Below are 17709 nucleotides of genomic sequence, written 5' to 3'. Positions count from 1 at the left end.
TCTTTTATATCCTTTTATACTCCTTCCCTTTTCAGTCTTTTATTTTCGTTTCCATTACAACCATTACATGAACCAACACAACATAAGCATTGATTTCAAACATCCCATCTTTCTGGGATTCTAGTCCTCAGAACAAATCTTGACAACTTTTACAATCTTAGATTCATAATTTATCATACTCGTCCGCATTTGTTTCGGCTCTAAAGCTTTTACACTATCTCCATAACCTTGGGAATTACTTTCCCGAAAACAATTGACTGAACTTTAATCAGTTTATTCTAACCTCTGGCTCCGTGCCTTTCTTGCACTTTCACCAGCGGGTGGCCTCTCTCTTAGGAGGGTAAGTGACAAAAATAGTCTTTTGTGATTCGTCCATCATTTAGAATCTCAAATGATTCCTATATTTCCTTTAGCCAGGCTCTCGCCTCTACTGGATTCGCTTGTTCCTTGGAACTCTGAGAGCTTAGTGACTTAAAGGTCCTGAAAGAATTTCCCACTGCATTGTCTCCTCAGGGTGGTGGTTGGGGATAATAGTCTAAGTTCTTTTTTAGAAAGGTCCATGAATTGCCGTATAGGAGCACCGTCTCGGGTCTCCTGATCTTGCTCGACTTCTGTTTTCTCAGTATGAAATGTTTCATCCTTCTCCCATAATCAGGGTTATCTTATACGTTAAAATCCTTGTTTTTCATTTTATTATATTATGGGTTCTTTCTTTCTTGATGGCGACCTCCCTGACTATCACATTCAGGGTTTGCCCTAAATCTTATTCCTCGAACTATGGCTTTCATCTAAGATCTCGTCCTTAAGCCCTTGAACGTTTGGAACCCAAATTCTGTAGGAATACCTCATTATTCCCTTATCATCTTTCTCAGTATTAATCTCTTCTCCAGTCATTGGCTTTCTGCCTTCATTCATCATTTTTTTTGGCACCATATGATCTTTTTCCAATAACTCGGGCTGCATTACAATCTAAAACAGCTTTTCGGTACTGGCTCCGGTTGCGTTCACTCCTATTTCCATTTCCTCAAAATCTCTTATCAACTCTCTCAAAGACATTATCATCTTGAGTCTCTCCTTTACACTAAGGGCATTAGCCACCATTTTGGCTTTCCCTGGATGATAAAGAATCTCATAATCGTAATCCTTGATTAGCTCTAACCACCTCCTCTGGCGCATGTTGAGCTCTTTCTGCGTGAAAATGTACTAGAGCACTTATGGCTTAGGTAAATCTCGCACTTCTCTCCATACAAGTAGTGCCTCCAATCTTTAGGGAAAAACTATTACCACGAGCCCAAGCTCATGGGTGGGGATATCGAATTTTATATTTCCTTAATTATCTTGACGCGTACGCGAGTACCTTGTTGTGCTGTATAAGAGCATCCTAATTCCTTATGTGAAGCGTCAATACAAATCACAAAATCTCCTTTTTCCATCCGGCAATGCCAACATAGGGGCCGTCACCAATCTTTGCTTCAGTTCTTGAAATCTGTTCTCGCATTTCTCTGTCCATTCAAACTTCTCAGTCTTACGGATAAGCCACGTTAAAGGGGCTACTATCTTTACAAACTTGAACGCACCTCCGGTAGTGACCGGCCAATCCTACCTCTGGTAGTTTCCCTAACCATGGTCATCAATTCCTCAGTGGTCCTTTATTCATTCTTGTCAGGATCTTCCACGGGATCCTCCTCAGCAACAATCCCTTCTAGGACAACATCCTCAACCACTACATCCTCAATATGAACATCATCCGGTCCTGCGTTAGGACGCTCTATCAGATCCACAATCTGATCTCCAATAAGTAATAAAACATCATCGCGCTATTGCTCCTCAACCTCAGGGTTCGGAGTCCCGCTACCATCTATCACGATATTTATAAGGGTTCTCATAACGATTTTAACTGTCAATACTACGTTAGGTAGCCCGACTATGAACTTGGCAAGAGTTCTTATTATCTTAGTGAACTTATTATCTTAACGTCACATCATCTCTGAGCTTTATAACGCTTAGCTCTGATACCATTTCTGTAACACCCCCAAATCCGGGGTCGAGGATCCGGGTTGTCACGAGTTCCATTTCCCTTAATAACACCCAATCTTAATAAACAATCAACTACTCTGTACTGTGACCCCACAATAAACACACACACACAAGTTATAGTCTCAGAGATGAATATCCAAAAATAACACGAGTCATTTTATTCCACAATTATATGCCATTACACCTTAAAAGGGTTTCTGAATAAATTTATATTTCTTTGCCATTATTACAATCGATAAAGATACATAAGTCTGGTAAATCAAAAGTTGAAAGCCTAGGCTATTGGTAGTTCCTACCTCAGCTACAGCGACATCAACGCCTATAGGAAACTGCGGAACGTTTCCTATCCGCTCGCAAATTGGGAGCTTGGTCCTGTTCATCTTGTCTATCTGATGTTGTGTGATGAAAGAAGAAAGCAAGGGTGAGCAACAAGCTCACCGAAATAATATGTATAATGATTAACAATATATGAGCATTCTCATAGTACTCATGAAAGTCTTGGTCAAGAAGAAATGAACCAAGTTGATATCTTAACGCGACAAGTCGCAAAATATTCAGTATATATACATATATACTTTTCACAATCTTAGAAATCCTCTGACATGTATAATATACATAGAGTTCCAGTTTATAACTGTATAAAAATATCATTGCAAGGTGATCTCATATATCTAACCTTGTCTCAACGTTTTTCTGAAAATCTTTGATATGCATAAGATAATCATTTACTAGATATAAGTTTAAAAGATGAAGTTACAAGATACTCCAATATACTTATATCTTTTCCGAATACTACTTGAACTACCACCGTTCAAGTTATAATTAGTTTCAAAAGTTCATCACACTGATGAGACTACAAGATAAGACTTGAATATATTCAATCTTTGAAATATCATTATAAATAATGAAGTTACGAGATACTTCATTAAGTCCTGATATATATATACACACCTATATATATACATTTCATACACTCCTTGAAAACCTCTGTTATGAAAATTATAAACAGAGTTGTAATATCCAATGAATTTGGAAAGGAGAAAACCTTGGCATAAACCTGATATCTTGCTGATCAGGCAAATATACCAATAAGTAACCTTTTCTACTAGTAGTTGGACGAATTCCCCAGTGGTCATCACCCTGGCCGCAATAGGACCTTATGCTGGACTGCCACTCAGCCACTTAAGCATTTGATGGACTCCCACTGAGCCACTTACACTTTCATGGACGCCCACTGAGCCCGTGTTGCTTATGCCGACTCAATAGATGGACTTACTTCCCGAACGTTGGGTAAGTAATCAATTCATTTATCAAAACAGCAACCTCGTTGTGAATGTAAAATACACCACTGAGCCAGATCCCTCAGGTTTTGAGCGAGTATTTAAATCCCCTTCAAAAGGAAGATCTTAAATATAAAAATGAGTTTTGGGATCCACTCTAACTTTAAAAATCATTTTGAAGACTCGAAAACATTTTTAAGAATGTTTGGAGTAATGCTGATTTAATGAAATAAATCAGTCCCGATATATTAGAAAATGTCTGAATATTATTATTTAAATAATATTCCCAAAAGGATAATCCTTATAAAAATAATTGAAGTAGAAGTTTTAAAACTTATACTTGAAATGAATAATAAATAACCAAAGATATACGATCTTTATTTAAATAATCAAAAATAGTTTGATTATCGAAACATTATTCTTTAATAAAATAAAGAATATTATTTAATAAAATAAGCAGAGTCATAAGTCCTCGAATGAATATTCAAAATAATATTCATTAAATAAAATAAACGGAGTCATAAGTCCTCGAATGAATATTCAAACTAATATTCATTAATTAAAATAAACGGAGTCATAAGTCCTCGAATGAATATTCAAACTAATATTCATTAATTAAAATAAAGGGAGTCATAAGTCCTCGAATGAATATTCAAACTAATATTCATTAATTAAAATAAACGGAGTCATAAGTCCTCGAATGAATATTCAAACTAATATTCATTAATTAAAATAAACGGAGTCATAAGTCCTCGAATGAATATTCAAACTAATATTCATTAATTAAAATAAAGTTATCGAATAAACCTTATTCGATTAATAGTTTTGAAAACTATTTCTATATATATATAAATATATATATTATACTCAGGAACATCGACTCTCGGTTTAGAAAATGTTCACCTTTGGGTCCCCTATACTAAGGGTATACGCAACTACTGCTTATCTCTAACATAGGTATTATGCAACTATAAGCATTGGAATAAACAGATAGATATCAAGATTACGAAACCGACATGCATATATTCCATATCAGCATGTTCCAATATATCACAAGATTTGCTAATTAACCATCATGCATCTATCACAAGATAATGCATATACATATATACATCACAACAATAGTATAACGGGTAGAAAACTTGTCTGAGTGCTCCCGGATAGACTTAAGCTTAGAGTGGGTCAGATAACCTATGAACATCAACATAATTCGGAATTAAACCCCGGTCGCTTAAGAATCTATACTTTAACCAACTAGACTCTAACGCTCGCTTTTGCGCTTAACGATTTACTTAAGTCGCTCGAGTACCCTCGGCTCCACCATTTTTAATAAATTAACCATTACGAATTTTAAGGCGATTCTTTCGCGAGTACCTTACCAACTTCCTAATCCACATTACATAATTGTTTCGTAATCCAATTAGTCTTTTAGGGGCCTTAACCAAGGTTTCAAAGTAAGGAGAGGGGTAATGGTCCGTTCACGAAATGTCGTTACTTAAAATGGCCGTTTCTCCTAAATCGTACATCGGATTCAAGCGAACCACATATCAAAACGAAGCTCGTAACATGAACTATCTAATCATGGAAATGGTCAAAACCTAACAGTGAGTTCACGGGTCCTAATGTTAAGAACAAAAGCAGTCTAGGGTAAATCGGGCATTACGACGGCTATGTTTACGCGATTACCAAATTTAAACCATTCCAATCAATTCACAATTCAACCCACAATCACCAATACAACCAAACTTCATCCATTCTTTACTACAACAGCCCCAACAACTCAAGATTTCCAATTTATACTACTTCTCAATCATGAACTAAGAGCTTACTTAAGTTCATTAACTAATAACCAAGATTTACAACTCCAAAAATATCACAAAACCAACCAATCTCTAAATACACAATAATCATGCCTCTCATGAACTATATTAATCATAATAAGCTCTTAACATTTAATAATAATGCTAGGTTAAGAGATTATACCTTCCTTGTGAGTAGGAGTAAGTAATGAGCTTGAAACAACCTTGGAAAATCCTTACTAAAGCTTTATCTAAACAAAAACACAAGATCAAAATTTCAAGTTCTTGGAAAACCCTATTCACTCTCTTCTTCCATGAATTATAGGAAGAGATTGTGAAGGAATTTGAAGCTTAGACTTATAGGATATCTATATCTATGTACAAGGAACCTTAGATAATTACCTCACTAAATAACAAGGCTTGGAACTTGGTTTTTGTATTTTCTTCTTCCTTGAAATGGAAAAGGCCGAGAGCTTCTTCATGAAATGGGGAAAGTCAACTTGTGTTTTGTGTTTTTGATTTGTTTTACTTGGTTGTTTCCTTTTGTTTTGCTTAATTACCTTTTAACCATGGTAAAATTTGTGTGGCTTGTAATCAACCAACAATCCCTCCATTTGTCATGCTTATGTCACCATGCCTATGTCATCCATTTGTCACATGTCTCTTCCTTGTGGTTTGATGATGTCACAATCCTTGACTTCTTGTACAAGCTTGTCTCTTGGTCGCTTATTTGTTTTACGGTTTGCTTAACTTTCGTTCTCGTTTATCATTTGAGGGATCATACCCGGGATCTTATTACTTGGGTTTCCTTAACCTTTCTCAATACATTATATTCCTTTTATGATCCTCTCTTATAATCCTTGAATTTAAATCCTTTTAATCATGTTATCTTATAATCAATTCTTTCGGTATCTGGTGGATTTTCGGGAAAAATCAAAGTGTTCGAATTTGGATTCTGACGATCTTTACATACACTTATATACCATATAGAGTACTAATAAGATCTCAGAATATCAATAAAAGAACCCCTTCATAGTGTGGAATGAAAAGTTTTCTTATTCAGCATAATCAACAAAATTACTATTCATAAGGATGACAAAAAGTCCAAAATTTTTGGGGTTATTACAAGATGTCTTGTAATTCTGTATAAGTGAAATAGAGTCAAGTGACAGAAAGGCTCTCAACGGATGATCTATAAAGGCTCCCGACAGATAATCAACAAGGCTCCCGACGGATGACCAACAAAGTCCCAACAGATGATCATATTCAAAATAGCAGTTGACAGTGACAACATAGTCACATGCGTCGGGTGTTTGCAAATGGAATGTGGCAGTCTAATTGCAGGATTTAGAGAACAAAGAAGTATTACCATTTCCATGCAATTATGAATATATTCAAAGATGCTGGATAGAGTAATGAAGTAGCATGGAATTAGACTAGAAATAATCTTTGTTTTACTTGTTTGTCTTTTTATCATGTAACTTGGTAGTATATAAACCAAGTGTAGCAAGTTGAAGAAGTAAGCATTATTTTCAGAGAGATAGATGAAGTTGTATCCGTTAAGCATCTCTCTGTAATTCTGTAAGTTCACTTGTAAGCAGCTGTGTGCTATTCAAGCATCACAAAGTTCTCATCTTTAAAGTTTTAAAGCCTTGTGTTTTTTTGCTTTGTGTTTTGATTTCCATTTTATTTTTATTCCGCACTCTTGTAAAATCAAACATAGTTATATATTAGGTAAGAACATTCTTAAAATAATAAAAAAGAGCCAGAATTACATTCAACCCCCCTTCTGTAATTCTTGTTGCATTGATTGGGAATAACAATTGGTATCAGAGCAAGCTCTTGAAGTACAAAGAGTGTAAAGATCACCACAATCAACAAGATGAACAAAAAAGATGTTGGAGTAAAAATTCCATTTCTGGACAAAGACAACTATCACCATTGGAAGGTGAAGATGCACCTGCATCTGCTATCTCAAGATGAAGCATATGTGGACTGCATTGAGAAAGGTCCACATGTCCCTACGAGAGCTGCTGCATAAAATGAAGCATCAGTCCCAAAGCCACAAGCAAAATGGTCAGATCCAGATAAAGAACAAGTTCAAAAAGATAAAAAGGCCATGAATATTCTGTTTAATGGTGTTGACAGTGACATGTTTGACTAACATCATAAACTGCAAGACTGCTAAGGATGTCTAGGATACAATTCAAATTATATGTGATGGAACTGAGCAAGTAAGGGAGAACAAGATGCAACTCTTGATATCAGCAATATGAGCATTTTCATAGTGAAGAAAGTGAGTCACTCACTGACATTTTCAGTAGATTCCAAAAACTACTGAATGCTCTAAAACTGCATGGAAGGGTCTATCAAACAAAAGACTCAAACCTCAAATTCCTTATATCTCTACCAAATGAATGGAAGCCTATGACAGTCTCATTGAGAAATTCTCAAGATTACAAAGAGTTCATCTTGGATAGACTGTATGGTATCCTAAAAACCTATGAGCTTGAAATAGAGCAAGATAAGAAGATGGAGAAAGGAAGAAAGAAGGGAGGGTCCATTGCACTAGTTGCAGAGCAAGAAAATGAGAAGGAGATAAAGGTTGAAGCTGTTGAATCTGCACCAAACTTAAGAGTTTGTGAAGGAAAAGGAAAGGGACTAGTAACTGAGCATGAAGACCAGCTTAGTCAAGATGACATGGATGACATATATGAGCATCTTGCTTTTCTATCCAGGAGATTTTCCATGCTCAAATTCAAGAAGAATTTTGGAGCAGTCAAGTCAAACAAAAACATGGTTGATAAGTCTAAATTCAAATGTTTCAAGTGTGTCTTGGCAGGTCATTTTGCTAGTGAATGTAGAAAGCCTGATTATGGTAAAAAGAAGTTTGAGGCTATTGATTATAAGTAGAAATACTTTGAGTTGCTCAAGAAAAAGGAAAGGGCTTTCATTACACAAGAAAATGACTAGGCTACATATGGATTGGAAGAGGATGAAGATACAAGCTATGTCAATCTAGCACTTATAGCCAAATCAGATGAAACAAAGACAAGTTCATTAAGCAATCAGGTAATCACTTCTAATCTAGCTCATTTATCTAAAGTTGAGTGTAATGATGCCATAAATGACATGTCTACTGAATTATATCACCTGCGTGTTACACTCAAGTCTCTCACTAAAGAAAACAATAAAATTAAAGAGAACAATATATTTTTAAGTGAAAGAAACAATGTGCTAAAGACTCAATTTGTTGAGTTTGAAAAATTGAAAATAGAATGCAAGATTGCTAAGGATGAACTAACTGAATCCTTAAAGAAAGAGGAGATTTTAAGAAAGCAACTTGAATGAGAACAAGAAGTAATTAAGGCATGGAAATTATCTAGAGATTTCCATGCTCAAATTACTAAAGTTCAAGGTATAGAATCTTTCTGTGATGAATCCTGGAAAAAGAATAAGGAGAAGCTTGATTCCAATCTGGTTGAAGGACTTTCAACAGAAGTGGATTCGACGGATGATGAAAATTATCCGTCGAATAATCAAAAAGGATTATCCGTCGAAAGACAATGAGCCACATCCGTTGAGTGCAAGTAAACCAGTTAGCAAAGCTAAGCTAGCCAAGTTAAATGAAAAATATGGATCAGTTTCTAAGAACTTTGTTCCTGGAGAAGCAAGTCAAGTTAAAAAGGAGAAAAGAGTCAATGCAGGTCATCTGTCTATCAAGCAATTGAATGACGGATTGGAGAAAATTGAGGTGAAAGTAGAGTCAAAAAGGAAAAACACTAGAAATGGGAAAGTAGGAAATAACAAACATAACAACTACACACCTGATATATATGCACCAAAAAAATCTGTGTTAAATATGGTAGTGTTAATCATTTGTCTGTTAATTGAAAACTTGCTATGCCTACTCCTATGTCTGCACAACTTTCAATTCCCAGCATGCCTACAATGCATGTCACTGTTATGCCTGTACACAATTTGAATGCACAGTATGCTAACATGTCATTTGTATAAAATCCATAATATGCTGCATTTAGTATGCCACAAATGCCATTTAGCATGCCTTACTGGAATAACATGTTTGCACAAAGTATGCCTTTTCATGTTAACCAACCTGTGCATGATAATTTTGCAATGATGAATGGTTTCAAAGGTCCAACTCAAATGAAAAAGGATGAATCTTAAATACCCAAGTTAAATGAGGTCAAACCTAGGAAACCAAAGAAAAAGGCTAACAAGGCAGGACCCAAGGAAACTTGGGTACCAAAATCAACTTGATTTGATTTTGATGTGTGCACGGAAACATAAAGAATCTTTGGTCTCTGGATAGTGGTTTCTCAACACATATGACTGGAGATTCTACCCTGCTCACTAATTTTAGAGAAAGAGCTGGCCTAAGTATTACTTTTGGAGATGACAACAAGGGTTATACTGTGGGATATGGCTTGATTTCAAAGGATAATGTCATTATTGAGAAGTTGTCATAGTGGATGGTCTCAAGCACAATATGCTGAGTATCAGTCAGCTTTGTGATAGGGGAAACTCAGTTACTTTTAATGCAGAAGCCTATTTTGTGACCAACAAGAAGAGCAACAAAGTGGTTCTCACTGGAGTGAGAAAAGGCAATCTGTATCTAGTTGACTTCAACTCAACAAATGCAGAATCTATAACTTGTCTTCTCAGTATAGCAAGTTAAGATGAAAGTTGGCTATGACACAAGAAGTTGTCCCATCTAAACTTCAAGACCATGAATGAGCTAGTCAAGAAAGAATTGGTTAGAGGTATTCCTCAATTTGAGTTTTTAAAGGATGGATTGTGTGATGCCTGCCAGAAAGGAAAACAGATTATGAAGGAATTTATGGATGAGCGGAAGCGTGAAATAACATTTAATCCGTAAAAACCATATATCGCACATATAGAAAAACATATAAAAAGGAAAAACTGAGGAATCGTAACCATACCTTGTGCATCGAAAATTTATAAAAAAAATGGAGTGCTAGCAGTTGCTCCTCAGTGTGTGAAGCACTCTACCGGTATCCACCAAGAACGATCCTCTTCGATGAACCTTTTTATAAAACCGAGCTTTTATAAAAATGGAGTTTTTGGGAGAGAGAGAAAGAGAGGAAGAAGATGGAGGCCAGGGTTTTCACAAAACCAAGTATGTAAATAGAATAAGCCATCTCATTCTATTTATAGGGCTCTCCTAGGATTTTATAATATATCTTTATATATATATATTAACCCCCACATTTTATCTTTATAAAATGCTTTAATAATAATTAAAACTATTTTAATCATTATTTCTTTTTCTAAACTATTTAGAAAATACTTCTCTCTCTCATTATTTCATCAAAGAAAATATTCTTTTATGGTGTGACCCTGTAGGTTCAATATTATGCCGGTAGTAGAAATAAATAATAATAAACTTTTATTAATTATTTACATGAATACTAAAATTCGCTAAATATAATTAACTTATTAATTATATTTATTCTACATCGTGAGTGATACTTCTCAACATATCGCGACTATCCGGATAATATGAATTCACTGCTTAGAATACCAAGAACCTGTCAGTGACTAGTTACCGTACAATGAATTCCTTCTACCCTTATAATATCCCGAATAAATACAAGGCATGGATCTCGTGTCAGGCCTATCAAATTTAATCATATGATTTCTTATTCATAATGCAAAGTTCATATTAATGCAAATTAGAAACTCCTTTCTAATTTCATACACTCTGGCCAGAGATTCCAGAACTCGCATACTAAGAATAACATAGGATATTCTCTTCCTATAACATAGGACAACTCTATTGATGTTAACTATCTCTATACACAAATCCCTATGCCCAGAATAGACCTAATGGATGTCCTTGAGACTAAGGACTAAACCAAAGCACAGTTCATTATATATAAGATACCTCTAACGATCTCAAGTCTAAGGACACTTGTACAACTATCACTCAGTGAATAACTATTGACACGTGAGTAATCTCCATTAGTTGTTCAACTTATCGAGTCATATTTAGTGAACTTATTCCCTAATAAGCACCTACATACTAGCTATAGTGTCACCACACAAATGCCTATGAGAACAGACATCCTCCTAAAGGGAGAAAGCATAGTATGTACCAATCTTTGCGGATCCACTAACATCTGATTAGTTATCCTATGATCAAGAACTGTTTAAGTCCAAAGTTGTCATCTTCTAGATCTCACTATTATAATCTCATTATAATTCTAGAAGCTTTACTCTAAACTATGGAACATCTTATTTAATATACTTTAAATAGATAAAGCCCATAATAAAAACATAACAAGTCTTTTATTAATTCAAATGAAATCAAATAGGAATACAAGAAAGTTCTTCCTAACTCATCATACATGATTGGATTTAGGACAAACTCTTTCAATCTCCCACTTGAACTAAAGCCAATCACCCTGGTATCTAATACCCATCTTCTCTTTTTGACGATCAAAGTGAATCTGAGACAATGACTTTGTGAGTGGGTCTGCTACGTTGTTATGTGTGTCAACTCTCTCAATCTTGACATCTCCTCTTTCAGTGATTTCCCTAATCAAATGAAAGCGTCGCAAAACATGTTTGGAATTTTTATGAGACCTAGGTTCCTTGGCTTGTGCTATTGCTGCGTTGTTATCACAATACAACACAATAGGCTCCTCAATGCTAGGAACAACTCTCAACTCAAAAACAAATTTCCTCATCCAAACAGCTTCTTTTGCAGCCTCACTTGCAGCTGTATATTCTGCTTCCGCTGTGGAGTCAGCCGTTGTAGACTATTTGGAACTCTTCCAACTAATCGCACCACCATTCAGAGTAAACACGTACCCTAACATGGATTTGCTATCATCACTTTCTGATCGAAAACTAGAGTCAGTATAACCCTCTATTTTCAACTCAGATCCACCACCAAAAACAAGAAAAATATCCTTAGTCCTTCGCAAGTACTTAAGGATGTTCTTCACTGCTTTCCAGTGGTCTTCACCTGGATTGGACTGATATCTGCTCGTCACATTGATTGAATAAGCAACATCAGACCTAGTACATAACATCGCGTATATGATAAATCCTATTGCTGAAGCATAAGGAATCTTACTCATACGCTCTCTTTCCTCAGGTGTCTTAGGAGACATCTTTTCGGAAAGGGACACTCCATGGCTCATCGGTATGAGACCTCTTTTGGAGTTTTCCATGCTAAACCTTTTAAGCACTTTCTGGATGTATGTACCCTGGGTAAGACCTATCATTCTTCTAGATCTATCTCTATAGATCTTCATACCGAGAATGTAGGATGCTTCTCCCAAGTTCTTTAATAGCCACACTTTGACTGATTGCAGCATCGGTATATCATTTCCTATAAGAAGTATGTCATCCACATACAATACAAAAAATATTACCGCACTCCCACTAACCTTCCTGTAGATACATGGTTCATCTATGTTTTTGATAAAACCAAACTCTTTGATTGTCTCATCAAAACGGATGTTCCATCTACGAGAAGCTTGCTTTAAACCATATATGGTTCGCAGCAGCTTACACACTAGGTGTTCATTTCCCTTGGAAAGAAAACCCTCTGGCGGTGTCATATACACTTCCTCTTCAAGTTTCCCATTGAGGAAGGCCGTTTTCACGTCCATTTTCCAGATCTCATAGTCGTAGTAAGCAGCAATCGCAAACAAAATCCGAATTGATTTTAACAGGGCTACAGGCGAAAAAGTTTCATCAAAGTCAATCCCTTGCCTTTATTTGAATCCTTTTGCCACGAGCCTGGCCTTATAGGTCTCCACCTGGCCATCTGCTCCAATCTTTCTTTTGTATACCCATTTGCACTTAATAGGCTTCACACCCTCAGGTGCTTCAACCAAAGTCCATACTTGGTTGGTATACATAGATTCCATTTCGGATTTCATAGCACTTTGCCATTTCTCTGAGTCAACACTACTTATAGCCTCATTATAGGTCATAGGGTCATCATCATCAATAATTGACAACTCATTGTCATTCTCAATGACAAGGCCATAATACCTCTCAGGTTGGCGAGACACTCTCCCTGACCTATGAATGGGCTGTTCCACATAAGGTTGTTCAGTCTGAACAGGTGTTTCCACTTGATTCGTAGTAGTTTGTGCTTCTTGAACTTCATCAAGTTCAATTTTACTCCCACTGTTTCCTTCAAGGATAAACTGCTTTTCCAAGAAGGTAGCATGTCTGGAGACAAACACCCTATGATCGGTGTAAAAGTAATAACCTAAAGTCTCTTTAGGATATCCCACAAAACTACATTTTACGGATCGAGATTCCATCTTATCTGGGTCAACTTTCTTGACATAAGCTGGACATCCCCAAATCTTAATGTGTTTAAGACTCAGTTTCCTTTCTTTCCATATCTCATATGGAGTTTGAGGAACAGATTTGGAAGGCACCTTATTCAGTAAATATGCTGAGGTTTCCAATGCATAACCCCACAGGAATACTGGAAGATTTGCATAGCTTATCATGGACCGAACCATGTCTAACAAAGTTCGATTTCTCCTTTCAGATACCCCATTCAACTGTGGAGTATATGGAGGAGTCCACTGGGAGACTATACCATTTTCTTTGAGATAATCTAGAAACTCTCTATTCAAGTATTCACCACCTCGATCTGATCGAAGAGTTATAATACTATGTTTGGTTTGTTTCTCCACTTCATGCTTATATTCTTTGAACTTTTCAAAGGCTTCGGACTTGTGTTTCATCAAATACACATATCCGAATCTAGATCGATCATCTATGAAAGTAATGAAGTATGAAAATCCACCCATGGCTTGCGTAGACATTGGTCCACATACATCTGTGTGTACCAATCCTAGCAAATCTGCTGCCCTCTCTCCATGTCCACTAAATGGGGATTTGGTCATTTTACCCAATATACAAGACTCACATGTAGGATATGATTCAAAATCAAAGGGGTCAAGTAACCCTTCCTTATGCAATGTCCGCAGTCTATTTTCACAAATGTGACCATGTCTGCAGTGCCACAAAAATGTGAGATTTTTATCATCCCTTTTTCTTTTATTAGTATGTTCAATTTGTAGTAAATCATGCTCTATGTCACATACATATAGACCATTATTTAAAATACCACTTCCATAAAGAACGTTATCTATAAGAATTGAACATTTATTATTCTGAATAACAAACGAAAATCCCACCAAGTCTCACATGGGAATAGAAATAATATGCCTCACAATCGAGGGAACAAAATAACAATTATTTAAAACAATAGTCTTGCCCGTAGGCATATGTAAATGAAATGATCCTACAGCTTCAGCAGCAACTCTTGCTCCATTTCCCATCCGTAGAATCACCTCATCTTCCTCAAGAGTCCTACTTCTCCTTAGTCCCTGCAACGAATTGCAAATATGAGAACCACATGCGGTATCTAATATCCAAGTAGAAATTTGATTTAATGACATATTCACTTCAATCATGAACATACCTGAAGCAGAAGTGGTAGTCTCACTACCCTTCTTCTTCTTTAATTCTGCAAGGTAAACCTTGCAGTTCCTCTTCCAGTGCCCCACCTTATTACAGTAAAAGCAAATAGCTTTGCTCTTGGGGTCTTCAGCTTTTGGTGGAACAGGTTTTTTCTCACCTACTTTCTTCTTCTTGGAAGGGTTCTTCTTCCTTTTCTTAGGATTGAAACCTTCACCAATTAGAAGAACAGAGCTCTTCTTAGGGGGAAAATTCGATTCCGCAGTCTTCAACATGTTGTGAAGTTCAGCCAGGATGACATCCAGCTTATTCATGTGAAAGTTCACAACAAACTGCGAAAACGAACCCGGAAGTGATTGCAAGACCAAGTCTTGGCTCAGCTCCCCATCCATGGCAAAACCAAGTTGTCCAAGACGTTCAATCAAATTGATCATCTTAAGTACATGGTCATTCACGGATGATCCCTCAGACATCCTACAACCAAACAACTCCTTCGATATCTCATATCGAGCTGTCATCCCTGCCACATCATACAACTCTTATAGATACATAAGGATAGTGTGAGCATCCATATGCCCATGCTGCTTCTGTAGCTCAATGTTTATAGAAGCTAGCATGATGCATTGGGCAACATTTGCATCATCTATCCACTTACGATACACAACATGTTCATCATTATGTGCATCGTTAGCAGGTTCAGTAGGCTTAGGTGAGTCAAGCACATATTCCAGCTTCTCCACCCTGAGAACAATTCTCAAGTTTTGAAGCCAGTCAGCAAAATTATGACTAGTCAACTTGTGAGCATCTAGTATACTCCGGAGTGATAGTGTAGAAGACATAACGTATATAGTAAATCTGTAAATGATGAACACATAACAACACTTAGCAACTATTCAATTTCATTTCAAAACACTATATGAATCGGGTCTTTATTCATAAGTGGCTCCCACTAGTTAATCTAATTTATACAACCCCCTTAAGTGAAAAAATTAAGCATTCATAATGCTAGTGGGAATAGGGATCCTACATTCCATCACACAACCTCGGCTGTAGCACGAAACGTCATGTGATGTTCAATAGGCAGACAACTCTTGTCAATTACATCTTATGTTATTTCCTAATAAAACTTTAGCCTCTTGAATAATTGAGTCACTGCTGTAGCACGACAGACTCAATATTCTAAGTCAAGTCTAACCCAACATTTCGTACAATTGAATCAATTTCCAACGGCCCACGGCTGCAGCACGTAACGACCTTTAGATTCTAATTCAATGTACATATCTCTATATAATAGACAAGTATTTCTTATTTCGAAATCAAAGCCCTCGGCTGTAGCACGAAATGACAATGATTTAAAAATAAGAACTACTTTCTACCATGTTGGAAGGCTATGACCAATACAAGCTCGTTGTGTCATTGGCCAATTACTACTTGATATTATTTAATTTTAGAGGGATTATATTATGTTACAATCATAATCCTATTATTAAGAGATATTTCCTTTTAAATTAAATATTTCAAATCAATAATCGATAATTAGATGATTCCCAGATCGGGGGGAGCATTGTCAAGAGGCGTCATTTAATACCCCTTTCTTACAGATCGAAATTTGCTTTTGACAGAATCATCCTTTCTCTCAAAATTGAAAATTCATATTTAATTACGTGTTTCATAAACACAAGAATCTCATGATTGTATTCATAATATTATTGTTAAGGCAAGAAATGATTCATATTCTAGATTTTCTAGAGCACGCCTTATTTTGATTTAAGTTCACCTAAATCTATCATCGCATGTTAAACATAGGCATATATCTCATATATATAAATAAATAAACAAGTAAGCATGCAAGAAATATCATGTCACACACTGATATAATGATGTATGGATTTATTATAGCATTTAAAAGCAATTAAAAGCAATTAAAACATGCTTTAAAACACTTTCAGGAATATAAACAGTTCAGAACTTTTATATAAAAAAATATTTGACCATTCCATTAGATTCCTCGGAAAAATGAATCCAACGATATATTGCACGCCCAAAACGGAGTTACGAAACTCCCAAAAAATCAATTTTAATAAAGACAAAGGGATGTAACGCATTACAGGAATGCGTTACACGGCCTGTAACGCATTACGGTAATGCGTTACAACCCTTTTAAGCCATTAAAGGTTGTGACGCATCCCGGAAATACGTAACAGGGTGTAACGCATTCCGGGAATGCGCGACACCCCCCCACGCGTGCGTCTCACGCGCCCAGGCCGCGGCTGTTCAGTTTTTCAGTTTCTTTTTTTTTTGTTTCCTTCTTCCTGCCGTTGCCCCTTCCCTTATTTAACTACTGTTACAAAAAAGGAGATGTAACCCCCTTTCCCTTTACTCCCTTATTACTAATAACTCTTTATTATTATTATTATTTTAATTTTATTATTAATAAATTAATTAACATTTAATTAATAAATTAATAAAAATCAAAATAATTTGATTTCTTAAATCAGGCAGTAGCAGAAAATTATCAAATCAGCCATGGGTCCTTGTGCAAATTTTAATCAAATTTATTCATATGCTTAATTATTCCATGAATTTTAATTAAAATAATTTTAAAAAATTCATAACAAATCATCTACACATCACAATATTATGAAAAAAATACATAGATGATCTACAACACTTGTAGAACCCAGATCAGTAGTCAAAATCTCATGCAAAAATTATTTCGAATTAATTCATAATTAAATCCAAATAAACTTGCAAAAATCATAATAAATCCATACATGCATTATAAAATCTGAATTTTTTTATATGAATCTCTATATGCAGAACCTAGCTCTGATGTCATTGAAGGAATTTACAGATGAGTGGAAGCATGAAATAATATTTAATCCGTAAAAACCATATATCGCACATATAGAAAAACGTATAAAAAGGAAAAACTGAGGAATCATAACCATACCTTGTGAATCGAAGCTTTATAAAAAAATGGAGTGCTAGCAGTTGCTCCTCATTATGTGAAGCACTCTACCGGTATCCACCAAGAACGATCCTCTTCGATGAACCTTTTTATAAAATCGAGCTTTTATAAAAAA

This window comes from Apium graveolens, chromosome 11 (genome assembly GCF_009905375.1).
Source record: "Apium graveolens cultivar Ventura chromosome 11, ASM990537v1, whole genome shotgun sequence".
NCBI classification, from domain to species: domain Eukaryota; kingdom Viridiplantae; phylum Streptophyta; class Magnoliopsida; order Apiales; family Apiaceae; genus Apium; species Apium graveolens.
This window is presented reverse-complemented; position numbering follows the sequence as displayed.